Here is a 20857-nt window from a genome sequence, read left to right on the forward strand (position 1 = left end):
GCTCACTGCAGCCTTGACCTGCCAGGCTCAATTGCTCTTCCCATGTCAGCACCCGCCCTCCACCCCCACCGCCCAAGTAGGTGGAACTACAAGCAAGCACCACCATGCCTGGCCAATTTTTGTCTTTTTCTGTGGAAACAGAGCCTCACTATCTTGCCCAGGCTGGTCTTGTACTTGAACTCAAGTAATACGCCTGCCTTGGCCTCTGGAAGTGCTAGGATTACAGGCATTAGCCGCCATGCCCAGCATATTTCCTGAACTTTAAATACAATATCAGGGAGAAAATCAACAAAATTTTGCAGTAAAAGTTCGAATATTCATGTGAACATTTATACTCTTTTCCCATTCCATTGGAATAGTTAATAAAATCAGAATATGAAAATTTATGCAGTTAAAAAATTCATGATAAGTTAAAGGAGTTACCATCTTTTAATTTAATGATATAAAGTTTTTTTTACTTCTAATTATTTTAGTTGCAGGTGATATATATTTATGTATGTATCTAGCTATCATTATACATCCGTCTGTCTATCTATCTCATCATCTATCTCATCATCTTTTGGTACTTCTCCTAGGCTGAATGTGTCACTTTTTTTCTCTTATTCCAGAAAATATGTTCTGCTTTCCTGCTTATATGGGGAAAATGACCACTGCCAATAGCTTCAAGTTTATTTCTCTTTTATTCCAGAAGGCTGGCAGATTGAGATTAGAATCTCTCATCCAATTTTAGTTTCTGAGGAACAACTGATTTGCCAAGCTCATGTCAGTTTTTTAGCCCGGAACCAAAAAAATATGGCCAAAGAATGATGACTTCACTTTAAATAAATATATGACTAGAAATAAGATTCCATATTAGGATAGGTCAGTGTGGAACTGAGATAATTATTCCCTGAAATCAGAAAGTGTATGTGCGGCTATGCACATGCAATTGTGTGCATGTATGCATATGTGTAGATATGCTTCCATATTGTGGTATGGCCATGGTGGCTTGTTTGCTAATGAGATAAAATAAACAATATGTGTCTACTTTGTGATGTTACATATATGCCTAATCAATTTTTTGAAGATGAGCCTATTTACTTCTCTGGTTGATTAAAGTACAGAAAAGTGTAATGAATTATACTTGACTTGAAGATCCAGCTATACTTAGAATAGGTTGACAGAACCACTAATTTCAAATGAATATGGATCTTTATTTTGGGCAGAGGATTCTATTATATATTTGCCAACAATGCAGAATGTTGTTTCTTAATAATATTGAGACCTAAAAACATTTATACTATACTATGTGCTCAGAAATTACATGAGGTGAAACACTGGCATAACCTACAGGAAGGCAAAATTGAGGAATAGTGCTTATAAATAAGAGGTTTAAGCTTGTTAAGAACAAAGAACAGAGTTTTTCTGTTCTTTGAGATGATTTATGAAAAGAAACACCTTCCATATATTAGTACAAATATAAGTTAAATTACATTTTATGAAATAAACTAATCATCTCTGAAAACAGCAGCAGCTTTATAAAATAAGTAATAGTAGCAGACTTTAATTGTTTTCTTGAGACTGATTATTTGCCCTGTTGCTAAAGCTGGAGTACAGTGGCATGATCATAGTTCACTGCAAACTCTAATTCTTGGGCTCAACTGGTACTCCTTCCTCAGCTTCCTAAGTAGCTGGGACCACAGGCATGTGTCACCATGCTTGGTTACTTTTTTTACTTTTTAAATTTTTTAGTGGAGACAAGGTCTCACTATGTTGCTCAGGTTGGTCTCAAACCCTTGGGCTCAAGTGATCCTCCCTTCTTGATCTCCCAAATTATTGGTATTAGTCATGAGCCACCATGCCTGGCCAGACTTTAATATTTTTAGGCAAATCCTTCTAGTTCTTAAAATTTCAACATTATAGATTTTATATTTCCAAGTATTTTATATAAACCATTTCAGTTAAAGTGATTTTCAAATTATTTCCTTGAGAGGGATAGAATTAGTATTCATTTCACAGAAAGAACAATGATATGATAACAGAAGTATTCATGGTTAGGGAAAAAAGTTGGAACTCAGAGTTCCTGAGGCATGTTTGAATTTATTCAGTTAAATCATATTTATTTCAGAAAGAATAAAGAGATAGTTTCTGCTTTCTTATAATTAAATCAGTGCTTTATAACTGTTGGACTAGGTGTAAATGAAAGAGATGGGGGTGTAGAAATACAAGGTATGTTAATTACAGTTCATTCATAATGCGTTGCAAAGGATCTTTACTAGTTGTAGAACCATATTTTTAAAAAATTTCAGGTATTAAGACATGGTTTATGAGATCTTGCACCCAAACATGTAACATTTCCAGGCCCTAAGCAAGGTAAAGATAACAACCAGATGTTGTCCAATTTAAATTAAATAAACAAACTCTGTGTAATTATAGTGGAAAGAAATTTAATAGCAGAGTGTACATAACAAAGAGATTGAAGATAACTAATTACAATATTAATTAGAACCTTTTTTTGGCCTTAAATTGGTGGACCTAAGAGAGTACTCTGAAAATGGAATATGTACTAATTGAACATACGGGAAACTACCAATAATAGAGTGCTTTTTTTTTTTTTTTTTTTTTTTGAGTGCCTATGATTAATTGTAATGGGAAGATGGAGAGGTTTTATTAATGACCACCACTGGCTAGCTAGCTAGTAAGATTTTTGATAAAGAAATGTTATTATTTCTTGGCTTTTTAAAGTACACATCAAGCTTTACTCTGAAGTATATTTCAAAAAATTAATGTTAAACAATTTGAAAATGTGAAACATGGAAAATAACACAATTATATATTTATAAGAGATAGGGTAATTATCAGGGGAAACCAGCCCCCGATATTTCAATGTAGGTTCTTTTCTATTTTCCCTAAATGTCAGCTGGTCTGAGAAATAAAGGGTAAGAGTACAAAAGAGATAAGTTTCAAAGCTGGGTGTCCGGGGAGACATCACATGTCGGCAGGTTCCGTGATGCCCCGTGAGCCATAAAACCAGCAAGATTTTCTTAGCAATTTTCAAAGGGGAGGGAGTGTACGAATAGGGTGTGGGTCACAGAGATCACATGCTTCAAGGGCAATAAAATATCACAAGGCAGAAGGTCAGGGTGAGATCACAAGGTCAGGGCGAAACTAGAATTACTAATGAAGTTCCATGTCCTGCTGTGCACGCATTGTCATTGATAAACATTTTAACAGGGTTCAAGAGCAGAGAACTGGTCTGACTTGAATTCACCAGGCTGAAATTTCCTAATCCTAGCAAGCGTGGGGGTGCTGCAGGAGGCTAGGTCGTGTTTTATCCCTTATCTGCAACTGCATAAGGAAGACACCCTCAGAGTGGCCATTTTAGAGCACTTCCCCTAGGAATGCATTATTTTCCCAGGAATATTAATATTCCTTACTGGGGAAAGAATTCAATGATATTTCTCTTACCCATTTTCAGTAATAAGAGAAATATGGTTCTATTCTGCCTGGCTCCCAGGCAGTCAGATCTAATGGTTATCTCCCTTGTTCCCTGAGCATGGCTGTTAGACTGTTCTTTTCTCAAGGTGCCCAGATTTCATATTGTTCACACACACATGCTTTATGAACAATTTGTGCAGTTTATGCAATCGTCACAGGGTCCTAAGGCGACATACATCCTCAGCTTAGGAAGATGACAGGATTAAGAGATGAAAGACAGGCATAGGAAATTATAAGACTTTTGATTAGGGAAGTGATAAATGTCCATGAAATCTTCACAATTTACGTTTAGAGATTGCAGTAAAGACAGGTGCAAGAAATTATAAAAGTATTAATTTGGGGAAGTAATAAATGTCCATGAAATCTTCACAATTTATGTTCTTCTGCCATGGCTTCAACTGGTCCCTCCATTCCAGGTCCCTGACTTCCCGCAACAGGTACTTTTAATGACTTCCTAAGCAGAATGGACTAAAAATGACTAAAAGGTTGCCTAACTCTATACTATCACAAAATAGTTGACTTGTCCATTTTTAATGAGTATGCACATGATCAATTGTCAAGTTAATAATGCCAACTATCTCAGAGATGTCAGTCCATTATTAAACTGTGACAGATATTAGCTATACATATTGGTAAACAATAAATTGTGCAAGGGGAAATTACTTAAACTAATATATAAGTATTGGTAAAGGGGAGATGATTGATGATTTTGTATATCAAAATTTACTTTTATTTAAAATATATTTTATTTTTAAAATAAAATGAAATTTAAAATTTTATAATAAATAAGTCAATAAATATATGAAGAATATATTTTAGGGCATTATTTTGAGAAATTTATCATCTTACCTGTTATTAAAGATTTTAATTAGGGAAATACTTTAAAAAAATAGATGGTATTTTAATATTTTTTATTCCTATAAAAATATAATTGAGGATGTTTAGAATAATCTCCAGGGAAAACATTTTTAATCTTTTATTACAAAGTAAAACACAGATAATGAAAAGCAAACATGCAAAATGAAATAGTTTAAAAATGTATTGTAAGCCAAACACTTTCATAACCACATCAAGGTAAATAAATATAATTTTACCAGTAACCCTTAAGTCCTTCCACCTGCTTTTATCCCAATCATAAATTTCTCTCTGTTTGAAAAAAATAGCATTCTCCCTCTTTTTCATGGTTCTACTATACGCATTTTGGGAGGGCATATAACCATTACATATTACAATCCATTCTAAATTTCATTTTCCTTTAGTTCTATAAGTAATCAGGTCAGTGCTCACATTTCATATTTTTGTGTCTTGCTACTCATTTTGATTGTCTGAATATCAGTTGTTGAAGTCATTTTTTTTAGTATCATGCGTGTATTACCTCATTTTTTTCATGGCATAAAGCATTGGTGCTGAAAAGTCTACTCATAATCTGCTGTTCTTTCCCTTATAACTATTTTGCTGTTTCCTGCCAACAAATGCCCCAAGGATGTAATGTTATTCTTTAATATCCACTACTCCCTCTCTTTCTTTATGAAAGAATTTAACTTGATATTGATCTTTCCGGATACTTATTTCAGATAGATGGTGTGCTCTTCAATGTATAATTTCACATTTTTCAAATCACTTCAGAAAAGGTTTCTTGAATTATAATTTTAAACATTTCTTCTGGCTCCTTACTTTCATTTTAGTCTCCAGGGTCACATAATATATGTATATTGAATCTTGCTTGCCTGTCTTCAATATTTATCTATTTTGAATCTCTTACTTTTTATTTGTTTGTTGATGTTTAAAATGTCCTTCCTTTTTCTCTTCTATTTTTCCTAAAGCATAATTCATCGTGATAAAAAATTAAATTTTCTTAACAGTTTTATTGAGATATAATTTACATAACATGTAATTCACCCATTTAAAATGTATACTGCAATGGTCTTTAGTATATACATAGAGTTGTGTAACCATTACTTACAATTTTAGACTATTTATTCACCCTCAAAGGAACTCTGTACTTACTAGTAGTCACTCCAATTTTCCCCAAATGCCCCAAACCCTAGGAAACCACTAATTGACTTTCTGTCTCAATAAATTGCCTATTCTGGATGTTTCATATAAATGGAATCATATAACGTGGTCTTTTTTGACTGGCTTCTTTTGCTTAGCATGGTATTTTCAAAGTCCATCCATTATGTAGCATGTATCAGTACTTCATACATTTTTATGGCCAAATGAAAATCTATCATATGGATATACCACATATTGTTATCCATTCATCATTGATGAAAATTTGGGTTGTTTCCACTTTTTTGGCTATCATGATTAACGTTGCTATTAATATTTGTGTACAAGATTTTGTGTGGACATATGTTTTAAATTCTCTTAGGTATATACCAAGGAGTAGAATTTCTGGCTCATATGGTAACTCTATTTTTAACATTTTGAGGAAGCGCCAGACTCTTTTCCAAAACAGCTGCATTATTTTATATTCCTGCAAGCAATGTATGAATGCTTCAATTTCTCCAGATTCTCAAAAAAACTTGATATGACAGTCCTTTTAAAACTTTATTTTATTTGAATTGACATGTAATAATTGCACATATTAATGGGGTAGAGGTTGATATTTTGATACATGTAGGAAATGTATTATGATCAGATCCAGGTAATTAGCATAACCATCACCTCAAATATTTATAATTTGTTTGTGTTGGGATCTTTCAATATCCTCTTTTCTAGCTACTTGAAAATATATACTAAATTATTCTTAACTATAGCCTCCCTACAGTGCTATGAAACACTAGAACTTTTTCCTCCTATTTAACTGTAATTTTGTAGCCATAAACTAACCTCTCCCTTGTCTTCCCTCCCATTTGCTATTTCCAGCCTCTAATAATACAGTTCTGCTACCTACTTCTGTGTCCTCAAGTATTTTGGCCTCCACATATGAGTAAGATCATGCAGTATTTATCTTTTAGTGTCTGATGTATTTCATTAATATAATGTCCTTCAGGCTCATCTTTGTTGCTGCAGATGACAGGATTTCCTTTTGTATTGACTCAGTAGTGTTCTAATGTGTATATATACAATTTTCTTATCCATTCATTTGTTCACGGACACTTAGGTTGATTCCATCTCTTGACTGTTGTAAATAGTGCTACAATAAATATGGGGGGCAGATATCATTTCAATATACTTATTTCCTTTCCTTTAGGTAAATAACCAGCAGTGGGATTGCCAGATCATATGGTAGTTTATTTTTAGATCTATGAGGAACTTCCACACTGTTTTCCACACTGGATATACTAATTCCCATCAACAGTGTATTAGATTTCCCTTTTCTCCACATCTTTGCCAGCATTTATTTTTTGTCTTTTGATAATAGCCATTCTAACTGGGGTGAGATGATATGGCATTGTGGTTATGATTTGCATTACTCTTATGATTAGTGATGAGTATTTTTTTTTCATTTACCTGTTGGCTATTTCTATGTCTTCTTTAGAAATGTCTATTCAGATTCCTTGCCAAATGCTAAAATTTGATTATTACTATATTTTTTGCTATTTAGTTGTTTGAGCTTCTTGTATCTTCTGGATATTAATCCCTTTGTCAGATGAATAGTTTGCAAATATTTCTTCCCATTCTGCAGGTGGTCCTTCCACTTCATTGATTGTTACATTTTCTAGGCAGAAGCTTTTTAGTTTCATCTAGTCCCATCAGTTAGTTTTTGCTTTTATTGCCAACACATGTTATTTTCTGCTTTTTGTGTTTGTTGTTTCATTATACTAATCCACTTAGGTGTGAAGTGGCATTTCAAGTGGCTTTAATTTGCATTTCCCTAATAACTAATGATGCTGAATATCCATTCATGTGCTTATTGGTCATTTGTAGGTTTATTAGGAGAAATGCTTATCTAAGTCTTTTGCCTATACTTTAATTGGGTTGTTTAAATTTGTTGTTGTTGAGTAGCAGGTATTGTCTGTTCTGGATGGTAAATGCTTTTGCTTTTAACAGATTGATTATCAAGTATCTTGGTTTGGATCTCTTCAAGTTTATTCTAGTAGGAGTTTTTTCAGGTTTCTAGATGCTTTTGTGTCTTCCATCAAATTTGAGTTTTGGCTAAAGTTTTTTGTTATTATTTCTTTAAATATTACATCTTTATCTTTCTCTTCTTCTGATACTCTCAGTGATCTATGTGTTTGTAAGTGTGAGCTGTCCTACAGTTTCCTTAAGCATTTAGTTTACTTTTTCTTTCTGCTCCTCAGGCATGATAATTAATATTAACTTACCTTCAAGCTCACTAACTCTTTTGCCTGCTCAGTTCTGCTTTTGAACTCTTTCATCTCCAGAATTTCTTTTTGGTTAATTTTTATAACTTTCATCTTTTTACTTTTAGTTTTGTTGTGTTCATACATAGTTTTCCCAATTCTCTTTATTTCTTTATCCATTTTTTATTTCATTTTTCAACTTAATTAAAGACAGTTGTTTTAAAGTCTTTGTCTAGTTTTTCCAGTGTTTGGGCTTCATTGGTATGGTTTCGGTCTATTTACTTTCTTCCTTTGAATGGCTGTGCTTTCCTATTTTTGTACAATATGAGATTATTTTGGTAGAAAAACTGGACATTTAAATATTAAAATGTGGTGACTCTGGAGATTAAATTCTCCTCCTTCCTCAGGGTTTGTTATTTTTGTTTTTGGAGTCTGTAATACTTAATTTGTCTAATGACTTTTCCAAACTTTTTTTACAGAGACCATATTTCTCGTCTTGTGTGCCTCTTTGAAGTCTCTGTTTCTTAGCTTGTGTTTAAACAGAAGTTTTCTTGAACACCAGTAATTAAAATTTAAAACAAATAAGCACACAAAAAGCCATCTTTACCAGCCTTTCCAGATTGGCTGTGTGTGGGGCTCCTCCTTCAACACTTAACCAGACTTGCACTGAACATATGGATCAGCCCAAATTAAAAGCTTAACATTTCTTTTGCCATTTCTCAACATGTGTCATGCCCTGGTCATGCACATGACTTCCTAATTGCCCTTTCCCCAACCTCCATATTGATTGCCCTAATTTCCCAAGAAAATTCCCTCTCAGATTTTCTACCAAAGACTTAAGAACTCTATTATATTTCTCAATCATAAACTTTTGCCTCAGGCATCTGCAGAATGTTTTGCAGCCTTGCAATGTTTTCAAGAAATGCCCAAAACTTTTGCAGTGTGAGTTCCGAGTTAGGCGAAAGAGAGACAAATGCCATGTGCTGACTCTTCAGGTAGCTCCCAGACAGGTTGGAACATATCTACACAATAATTTGTGAAAAAGCTCTGCTCTGCTGCCTCCAGAACCAGGGACCAGGGTTCCTCACTGGGGACATGGGCTACTGTCTTCAAGACTGCTACCCAAGCAACAATGAGTGGGGCGAGGGCAGATAAATATGCCATAGAGCTTCCCTACTGTTTTTAAGTTGCCTTTTTCTGGTTTCAGCATTTGCTTGGTTGCTGTGAACCTTTGACTGTTTTATAGAGTTCTGAGAAAGTTGGTTTTGTTAGTTTCTGTTGGTTTTTTTAATGTTTCTTTAGGGTACATGAGCTTATAGCTGCCTACTCTGTCACTTTGCTGATATCACTGAAGTCTTCATTTTTGAAATGATATCTTATTTTTTTCCTGAGTATTATTACATTATTCTGTTTTTGCAATCAGAATTTCTGGTGTTCTTTCATGCCTTTTATTTTTTCTTAATGTTTTAGCTAATTTTAAAATAATATATTACTCTTCTCTGGGTATTATTTTGTTTTTCAATAATAAATATGAATTAGTTTTATTTGAGAGATAAATTTTATACATTGTACAGGTTGTGTCAGCAAGTCAATCAGAATTTATTATGTGCCAGCTGTATGTCCATTATATAGCATAGAAAGTAAAACAAACTTGGTTCAATTATTTATGATTAATGTTGCCCTAGACTTGTCTAGACTGTTAGAATGAACAGATACTGCTGTGATGATTGCCTAACATAATACAGACAAAAGGGAGATGAGAAATCTTAAGGGGACTTATAAGTCAATGAAACTTTTCTTCTGAAATTACCACCTCCCACCTTTATTATTGCTATCTTTTGGAAAATTGCTTATGAAGTTCTTATTTGCAAAGTTTATTTCTAAAATTTGTGCCCTGCTTGAAATCCTTTTTTAAAGATCTTTACATGCTGCCTTATTCTTGTCACTCAAGAATCAATTCAGATGTCACTCACTCATGGTGGCTCCTCCTCATGATCCTAGCTCAAGCTGCCTTTTCTAATCATCAATGTATGATGCTATTTTTTTGAATTGTATTTGCTTTCATGCTTATGATCTGTATTTTCTCTCTAGAATGTAAGTTCCTTTAAGTTGGAGATGTTTTCAACCATGGCCACATTATGCATATAGTTTCTAAAAAGATACATAACTCAGAATGGCTGTAGATTTTTCTCTTCTTTGAAATTGATTTTTTTTATCTCTATTATATCCTTGGACTAATTGATAATTTTACATAGGCACTGTCTACATAGGCATGCAAAATTACACTACTTAAGTAGTAAGCTACAGTTATATTGTGTGCTTGAGCAATTCTTAGCATTTAGACTATATATTTTTATGAAGGAAATATTTAAAATGTTACTACAACTATAATTAAACAAATGAATTTTATTTCTTTTAGGGTGACTTTCATACTATGAAAAAAAGGCAATAAGGTTAATGTGCACTAACAAAGCTGACTTATTCTCATACACTATTTAACTTTATGTTATGATATGTAAGCCAAAACTCTACCCTTTATCAAGCTGCTTTCCTAACAGTGTTTTTCAAAACAAACAATACAAATACTTGGAACAAACTAATCCTCAGTTTCAATATTTATAACTATTCCCAAAATATAAAGAAGTTTTAAGATACATAAAATAGAGGTAAAAACCATGAAAGATTTGCATGTTCTCTGGAATTTATTGAGGTCATTTGTACTTACAGGATATCAGGTATGTGACAGATCAATTCTCTCTATGTATTTCTATTTTTTTTCACAAACTTCTCATTTGGCCTTATAGCCATGCCAGACAGTAAAATTTTTGTTAACTATATGCAAAAGTTGATCTCCATGTGCAGATTGTTGAAGAAGAAAAAAACATTGGTTATAATAAGTAAAATGCCAAATAAAATGGCATTTCATTCATTCATTCATTCATTCATTCATTCATAATATTTTGAAATCTAGATCTTATATTTATACTTGGCCATAACATTTTGTTCCTTTCATTGAGGATATTTCTTTGTATTAAGTTGGGGAAATTTATTTGCTAATTTTCATATTTTTAAAAAATGTGTCTTTAAATAAAATTTTATATAAAATGACAGAGTAAAGAATTTTCTCCAAAATTTATTGGTTTCTTTTATTCTTCTGAAACAATAATTTTATTGTATTTGATGCAAAATTTAAACTTCTGCTTTGTATATCTATTTTGTGGTTTTCTTACATTAGAGTTCACTATTTTAAGTGCAAAACAGATAGTTCTTTGCCTTTAGCTATATATTCATATATTTTTTAAAAATTAGAGGTTTAGGAAAACATTCTATTTTAATGATCTCTTTTACTAACTTATGTGTTCCTTACTTATTAAAAACATATATGCCTACTGATTTATGTGATTCTCAGCCATAAAATATATATATGCATATTACATATATGCTTCATATATGTATTAACCATATTTATATGTAGATATGTACTCTGTACTTGTGTGTATCTGCAGTAAGCACACTCAAGCACATACCACATGTATCTGTATATGTGTAGATGTTTATGCATGTATATACATCATATAGCCAAACACACATACACCTATAAGTATATTTAAATATATGGTCTACTATGTTTTGCTGTGTCTATCATGCTTTTCATATTACAGTGACATTGTTTCTATAGTAACTAATGCACTGAAAAATCGCAGAAAGGGTTGAAATTTTACAAAAAACCTATATGCTTAAAAACTGATGTGCAGGGGGGAGTTTTTGTCTTGGGTCATACATTTTGGAAGTGAATAAAGCAAAATGAAATCATTACTCTGTAACAAAATATGATCTAGCAAGGTTGGAATACCATATTCTTATCTTTAACCAGCAAATTACCAAATTATTATGGTTTCTAAGAGCAACATGCACAGATCCACAAAACCTATATGCAGTGCTGAATCTGTCTATATTAGACACAGTGCAAAGAGGATTAGGGTAATGGTGCCAGGCTGAGACACTGTTTCCAAACTTTGGATCAAGTGTTTGTTTAAAAATACTTCTATTTGGAAAAAAATAATGCCTTTCTGTTAAATTTTAAATGAATTATACCTAACATAAATGGTAAGTGCCTGGGGAGAAGGTCAATTTGCAGTTATTTGCTACAATTTTAATTCTAGAAATTTAAATCATTAGGAAAAACTAGAACATGAATATTTCATATTTCGTTAAAACCATATTCAAGCTAGAGTTTAAGTATACTAATAGCCAAAATGTTAATGATAATAAAACGGATCTGAGTTAAACAAACAGAAACACAAAGTAACATTGAAAATTTGAAAATAATTCAAAATGTTCTCTTCCTCGTTTCCCAGGTAGGTTACCTGTATTTCAAAGCAATTTCACTCTGTTGGTAAGGAAAAGGATATACAGTTGATTTTGTAATAGCCATTCATACATAGAATTTGGTTACAATGATCATTTAGTATGTTACACTTGCCTGTCATATAATTTTCACATTATTAGTTAAATAAATACATAATACAAGCTTTTTCTATATGATGACATGAACAATTAGAATTATTTTCTATAATAAAAAGATTAATTAAAGACTTATTTATAATATAAATACATTGAGTAGTTGACTGTTCTTTTTCTTGTTAGTTCTCTGAGTCACAATATTTTAAAATATGATATTTTAAATATAGTTTTAAAATATATATTTATTCAACAAATGTATATTGAACAAGTCATTAAAACATAGCTCCTTCTGGACCTCTATTAAGACAGGCCTGATCACAAATAACATGATCACAAATAGTTATAAGACATATTTGACAAGTTTCATTATACAGTTATAGACAAAGTATTATATGAAGAAAAATCTGATGTGATTAGAAATACTTCAGTGTATTTCATGGTGTAAGTAACATTCCAGCTTACTTCGTGATATAACTGGCATTTGAGACAAGACTTAAAGTGTGAGAAGGGATTTAATGTGGAGAAAAGAAGAAAATAACAGAGGGACCAGCACAAGTCAAAACAGAGAGACATGATGGGTTCCAGGAAAGCTAAGCAGTCTGTTTGGGATGCCTAGAGCATAGATAGCATATCAAATAAAGGTAAGTATGTGGAAGACACTAAGAGCGGTAGTGAGCTTTCGTGTTGTTCACTGGAGAGGAATTGCATGGTTGCATTTGCATTGTACATATCTGATTGGATGTACTATATTTAACATATTGTGAAGAGTTAGCTGGTAGAAGGAGAGATTGAATATATAGAAATTTGGGAAGAGTTAATAAAAGCTTAGATATGTGAATATCTCTTGCAGTCCTGGGAGTGGATGAACTCACTTGGGAAGGGAATAAAAAGAACACAGAAACACTTGGACAATATTTTAGAAATTCTTCAAGGAAGAAGACTTAGGGAAGTAGAAACGGGAAGAAAGTTTAGAGATTAAATTGGGAACTTAAGGGAAATATCAGTGGTTCTTCATTAATACTAAATAACCTAAATAAAATTAGAATATGGTTATTGTGAATTACATCAAAAGGGATAACTCTGTGTTAATTGCTAGATTTTTATGCAGATTTCATTAGTCTACTACTAACTTATTACCAATGACTTTGTGTTCCTTCGAACAAAAGGTGGTAAATGTAATGACGGGAAAAGCCTTTTCTCTTTCATTTGATGATTTGAAAAATCATAAATGTTAGAATGTATATTCTAATATATATATAAGAATGTAAGGCATATATGTGCCCTTCTAATTAGTATAGAAGTCATATATGTATGCTTTATTTTTTGCTTTATGTACTTGTATGTATCAACTAATTGCAATTTCATGTTTTGAATAATGGTAAAATGTCTAAATACACAGAAAGCCTTACATAGGCAACATTTTTCTCTATGGAAAACAAAGAATAAGTCCCTTAAAATGTGTAGACAAAGATTGTAGTTAAATTTTCTAGTAGAGGAAAGCTGATATCCTGTTTGGTTGGCCTTAACTAACTACCAAATTTTTAAGTAGTGAAGTTTTTATTCTTTGTTCTTCTTTCATGATTTTATGGTCCCTCTTCCTTCAGTATTCACCAACATATAGTGTTCTCATGTGACTTCTATTCTTTCTCTTACCAAATCATGCTTCCATCTAATGATCAGTTGCAGAGCTTATGACCAATATACTGTGATCAAAAAGACTGAAAAAATAACTTTATAAAGTAATAGCATGAAACTAGTTTTGAGTCATACAGTCCTAAAGTTAAATTCTAGCTCCATACTGAAATGATTGCATGAATATCGGCAAGTTACTTATCTGACATGTAACTTTTTCATCTGTTAATCAGATAATCAGATTTAATTTATAGGGCTGAGTTTAAGGGTGTAATTCATAGGAAAAGCCCAGCACAATGCACAGGAAAAGCCCAGCACAATGCCTGGCAGTTTGCATTTACTAATCATGTGTCATTCTTACTCTTTCACCCCTTCTTTCAGAGGTTTGTGCATTTCAATAGAGCATAGGCCCTCAATTCTAGGGAATGTGTCTCTGCTCCAGAAACATCAGGCACTACTGAGAGGCGGGTTAGAGGGGTGTTTAGGAATTGGAAGCCTTTCTACCATCTCTGAAGTGGCACACCTGCTCTGCTTGCTTGGGAGGCCAGCATGGTCTGTCTAGTTGCCAACTCAATGAAAGGCTTTAAAAGCTTGCCAAAACATTTTTTCCTAGGCAATTTCCCTTAGGCTTCTAATTGCAAGTGAATTTTAAAATATGTGACCTATGATATTGACTATTTCTGAAAAAAATCTTTGTAGAGGGGTACCAGAGGCAGCAGCCTTGTGATTCTAAATCCTTTACTGAGCAGAGAATTCTCATCTATCTGAATTGTATTTCTTTGTAAACTACCTTTAATGGTTTGGTTTGGGCAGCCTAATCTCCCTCTGGAGATAAGAAAGAAATTCTATGAACACGGCAAGTATTTGAAGACAGGAAGGGAGAAAAGGAAAAATATTTAATTAAGCAGAGAGCTTTACCTAGTTTTCCCTTACTGTTATTTATAAGCAATACATTGGCTCTAGATTTATACCTATGCAGTTCCACAATTTTTATTCTGACTCAAGCTTCTCTTTTTAATCTCAGACTATTCCAAGACAACCTGTTGGAGGTAACTATGCCCTACCTCTCTCTTTTCAGCATCTTTATCCTTCAGCTGGGATACACCCCCACCACTCCTTGTCCTCTTTATAAAATTGTTTTGATTCTTCTAGGATTAACCTGTGTGCTGCCTCTGCCTGTTTATACATTCATAAGTTCAAGTAAAAACACAGGCAGATAAACAAAACCAAACCATTACTGAGTGCCGTATGCCATATGCCAGACATAGAACAATAAAAAAAATGTGGTTCTTTTCCTGAAAAATGTCATAATCTGATGGGAACACCTGCATACATATCAACAAATTTAAAGCAGTGAGAGACAAGTGAGAATACAGTCATATTCAACAGCCACCCAGCGTTGTTCAGCTGTATCATGGAAGCTTTATAAGATGAGTGATGTCTGAATGGAGTTTTGAAAGATACGAAAGAATATACTAGGTAGAGAGCGGAAGTGAATGGGGCAGGAGAGGCAGAGGCATGGAAGACCATATTGAGTCGAGGGAATCATCAGGTCTTTCAGAGCCCCTATCTCTTAAAAAATCACATTAGCAATCCTGATTCAAAGTGATCTCCACAGGAAATTTTGTGGGGTTTCCCCCCTTTAATATCAACTATAAGTCTTCATTTTTATAGGTAAGATTTAGATATTATGCTAGGTTAGATATTTGTGTTCCATTTTAAATTGCTTGGTGACCGATAAGTTGCTTGAGGGTAAGGACTAGGTCTCTTCTACTTTTTTATTCTTTAACACACCCATAACTGAGTTTTGCAATTATTTTTATTTATTGTTTACTCTGTACCAAGGACTCTTAAGAAATGTGGTTTCACATTTCTTTAACTCCAACTAAAACTCCATTAGGTTAGGTACTATTATTTCCCCCAATCATAGTTAAATAAGGCAATGCTTAGTGAGATCAAATGACATTTCTAGGAAGCAAATTGAATTAAACCATCTGATATCAGAGCTATAACTTAACAAATACTTTATTTAACCTTCACAGAGAAGTCATTCTACATGTACCTACCAAGCTCTAAATGGACAAAGCAATTCTGAAATTAAAAAATAGTTCAATTAAATAACTCTACATGAAGACAGTATATCAATATATGGTAATATTCAATGTAAATTGTATTTTAGAAAAAATTATATGTAAATTGTATATCAGAACAAAAATTCTGGAAAGCCTTTATATAATTGAAGCAGTAAAAATCCAAGGATGATTTTCACAACCTGGTATTGCTGTATCTAGTACATATTTTTAGGAGTCAGGTGTTCATACTCTGAAGGTGCCATCTGGCATGGTCATTTCCAGAAAACAGGGCTGCTATAGCTAACTCTACCTGGACAATCTCAGAGGAAGTAGGTTGTGATGGGGGAAGGTTGGAAAGGTAGTTACGAGGGTCAGTGGATATAAAAAAGTTTGACCATCTGTTGCAAATTTTTTTAAGTCTCCAAATTCCTTTGTAGCCAGTGTCCTGGTTATAGTGGAAGGGCCTCAAGTATTCATGATTCTTGTAATCTGGGATTCTGGCTTCCATAAGTGCCAGTGAATTTGCAACAGTAATGTGATATACTGAGCATCTGCCTTTTAATGCAGCTTCCTCTTTCCATTCTAGGATCATCAACTCAGTTAATTAGAGGAGTGGCAGGGGTTAAAATGCGAGCAAATTCTGCAGTATTATGTTATTTGTAGAGACTGTCCTGGAAATATAATGAGAAGAGAAAAATCCAAGTATTTCTGTTTCTCATTCAAATCCAGATGGAAACATATGAGGTGAGACACTTAGAAAATCAGAGTAATTGAACAACATACTCAGACTGGTTTATTGGCATGAATGATGTCCCTTTCACAGTAGTTATCGTAGGAGCCAAACAATACAATAATGTCGCCATTGCTCATGCTGTTCGGGCTCTTATGTTGGTGTTATCTTTGGATTCTGTGGGCTGTACTATGAATAATTCTCAACAGTAGCAAATCTTCAAACATAAAGAGTCTGCTCTGTTTTTGCTATTAGCAGAAGTTAGAATGTGCCAAATTTGGTGAATAAAGTGGGTGATCAAAGTGGGAAGTATGATTTATTTTTTGCCAAAAACAAAGTAGATTACAAAATAATGAAACGTTTTTGTCTTAATGTGGCTTAAAACAAGCTCTGTTTATTCCAGAAAATTTTCTAAAATTATTTTGAAATACTGCAGAACGTCTGTAGTTTGCATTTTCCAATTACTTAATTAAATTAAATCCACAGATTCTCATAAATATATATAAATTTCAGTTTTCTTTGTAAATTTATAGTTACACCTATTATTTTACATTTTTGTGGTTGAACAGCGTTACAAATATTTTAAATCTTCTCCTTTAAACAATCTTAAACTAACCAAAACAAACTTATTTCAAACTAAGTGGAAATATTTTGAGAAGTTAAAAAGGATTTTTTTTGAGACCTAAGAAATTTTAAATCAAAACAAGAAAAGATTCAGAAACCAAACATATTGTACTCATTTAGGATAAAATAATTTGAGGTAATTATGAAGTGAGGAGTCAGATTAGCATTTTCTGAATTTAATTGTGTCATTGTATATATTATTGTTTCGGTCACATCACAGCCCTATGCAGTAGATATTATTATTTTAACATTTGGTACATTATCCAGCTTTACAATCAATATTCAAAGTTTTGTCTGACTCCACAGCTTTTATCCAGCTCTAATACAATACTTCATATATTCCCTTCTTCAGAAGAGAGAGAAGGAGGAGAAGAAAACTTTGAGTGACAATTTTATTTATTTATTTTTTATTTTTGAAACACAATTCTGATTTATAAATACATGTTTTTCAACCACAATAGCAATGCATTTTATTGATTTTTCTAGGGTCATCATATACATCTACTCCCACATAAATACACACAAACATAAATAGTTGTAAAGCCCCTTTCTTAAAGGAATATTTTTTATTGATTTTCTTTGTTTCTGAAAGTCTAAGAAAAAGAGCTACAAATGTGAACCACATATCTGTTTTTAAATTTTCTAATAGCCAAATTTTAGAGAGTAAAAATAAATAGGTAAAATTAATTTGAATTATATGCAAACTTACAGCATATCATTTCAATATATAATCAATACAATTTTTATTTGTACAAATTTAAAAGGTACAAATGTCATTTTGTCACATGACTAAATTGTGTAGTAGTGAATTCTGGGCTTTTAGTGTAACTATCTCCTGAACAATGTATGCTGTATCCATTAGGTAATTTCTCATCCCTCACTCCTCTCCTATCCTTCCATATATTATTAAAACATTTTATAAGTCTCTTAAAATCAGTGTGTATTTTACATTTCAGGAACTTTTGAATTTGGAGTAGCTACATTTCAAGGTTTAATAGGCTCATGTAACTGGTGGCTACCACATTGAACAGCACAGGTCTGAACTAATATGTGGTTTAATGTACTCTCCCTGATAATATTGATCAACATATTGAAGACAGTATATTGATCAATATTATCAATAATATTTTTAAAAGTTGAGCTAAAAATAGCCTTGAAATACTTCTGAAATTTCTCATTGATCAATTGGAAACACTGGTTTAACAGAATACCTGAGTATAATAGCAGGTTCCCTGTTTATCAAGTAAGTCCGCTTAATAAGATACTTATGTTATTGTTGAGAAATATTTAGACATAATTAATGCGTTAAAACCTAAAGGACTCAAAAGAAACATTATCCTAATGTTATTTCTCTTTAAAAATAAAATGAAAACTGTGCCTAAAAGTGGGATGAAAATAGCCATGGAAGTGGAGGTGTTTTTTCTTTCTTTCTTTTTTTAATTATACTTTAAGTTCTAGGGTATATGTGCATAACGTCCAGGTTTGTTACATATGTATACTTGTGCCATGTTGGTGTGCTGCACCCATCAACTCATCAGCACCCATCAACTTGTCATTTACATCAGGTATAATTCCCAATGCAATCCCTCCCCCCTCCCCATGATACGCCCCGGTGTGTGATGTTCCCCTTCCCCAGTCCAAGTGATCTTATTGTTCAGTACCCACCTATGAGGGAGAACATGTGGTGTTTGGTTTTCTGTTCTTGTGATACTTTGCCGAGAATGATGGTTTCCAGCTGCATCCATGTCCCTACAAAGGACGCCAACTCATCCTTTTTTATGGCTGCATAGTATTCCATGGTGTATATGTGCCACATTTTCTTAATCCAGTCTGTCACTGATGGATATTTGGGTTGATTCCAAGTCTTTGCTATTGTGAATAGTGCCGCAATGAACATACGTGTGCATGTGTCTTTATAGCAGCATGATTTATAATCATTTGGGTATATACCCAGTAATGGGATGGCTGGGTCATATGGTACTTCTAGTTCTAGATCCTTGAGGAATCGCCATACTGTTTTCCATAATGGTTGAACTAGTTTACAATCCCACCAACAGCGTAAAAGTGTTCCTATTTCTCCACCTCCTCTCCAGCACCTGTTGTTTCCTGACTTTTTAATGATTGCCATTCTAACTGGTGTGAGATGGTATCTCATTGTGGTTTTGATTTGCATTTCTCTGATAGCCAGTGATGACAAGCATTTTTTCATGTGTCTGTTGGCTGTATGAATGTCTTCTTTTGAGAAATGTCTGTTCATATCCTTTGCCCACTTTTTGATGGGGTTGTTTGTTTTTTTCTTGTAAATTTGTTTGAGTTCTTTGTAGGTTCTGTATATTATTTTTAACTTTTACACTGTTAAGTGAATATACCTGAGAGGGCATTGCTTTCAAAATCTTACTACTCAGAGTATGGCCAGCAGACAACACTCTGTGTGGCAGCATCAGCGTCTCCTGGTAGTTGACTAGTGAAGTAGAATATTAGGTGCCACACCAGACGTACCAAATGAGAAACTATATTTTAACAAGTCCCCCCATGTGAATTGCTTTTGAGCAGTGATCTTAAGCATATCTTTGGAAGTCTTTTAAACCATATGCTAGTGTCTTCTGCATTTTTTACAGGCTCTCAAACAGGACAAAATTTTTCAGCTATGAGGTGTATCTAAAAGTATGAACTCATCTTGATTTCAGAACAATAAGAACTCTTGAAGGTCACCTTTAGCATTTTAGTTAAATAACATGAAACTTACTATTAAGGAGGACATGTTTGGTAAGAGAAAGAACCACTACTGCCTCAGAAGACATATATTCTTCAAAATTGATAAGCAATGACTGAAAGGATTATTACGCTATGGTCAATTACTGATGATTTATAATACACAATTTACAGTGATTCATTTTTTTTCCTGGATACCTATCTTTGAATCTGCTATTTTTTAAAATTATTTTGTCATTTAGACTTCTATTTTGTACTGAATTGAATACAATATACTACATTTCTAAAACATCACATGGAAAGAGTTTAGCTTAGTTTTCATTGGTCGTGATTTTTTTAATGAAATTTTCAAAATAATATATTTTTAAAGTAAATTTTATTAATTACTGTGTCTGGGATTATGTTTGCTTTTTTCTTTTTCTTTTTTCTTTTCACTTTTTTTTTTTTTTTTTTTTTTTTTTGAGACCCAGAATCTCCCTTTATCACCCAGGCTGGAATGCAGTGGCGTGATCTCGGCTCACTGCAACTTCCACCTCCTGGGATGAAACAATTCTTGTGTCTCAACCCCCTGAGTAGCTGGGATTACAGGCACCTGCCACCATGCCCAGCAAAGTTTTGTATTTTTAGTAGAGATGAGGGTTTTACCACGTTGCCCAAGGTGGTCTCAAACTCCTAGCCTCAAGTTATCCACCCACCTCTGCCTCCCAAAGTGCTGGTATAATATGTCTAAATATCAAATTATAAAAGAATAAAAAGATTAACATCAAACTACATTTCTACCCTCATGGTAAGATTTTTCATAATTTTTCTTATGAACGTGCTTAAGCATTTTAAACACTGCTTGTAGCCTCTGTAAAAGTTAGCATACTAAATGTATGTTTAAAAGAACTAAG

At 33.1% G+C, this 20857-nt stretch overlaps 1 protein-coding gene across 2 annotated transcripts in view; it reads left to right on the forward strand.

Moving 5' to 3' along the window:
* The window catches only part of GRID2 (glutamate ionotropic receptor delta type subunit 2), a 1566068-nt gene that overhangs the window by 51690 nt on the left and 1493521 nt on the right, over positions 1–20857 (forward strand). The gene's annotated exons all lie outside the window — the stretch shown is intronic.

The sequence above is a fragment of the Rhinopithecus roxellana genome, chromosome 2 (assembly GCF_007565055.1).
Source record: "Rhinopithecus roxellana isolate Shanxi Qingling chromosome 2, ASM756505v1, whole genome shotgun sequence".
Classification (NCBI taxonomy): domain Eukaryota; kingdom Metazoa; phylum Chordata; class Mammalia; order Primates; family Cercopithecidae; genus Rhinopithecus; species Rhinopithecus roxellana.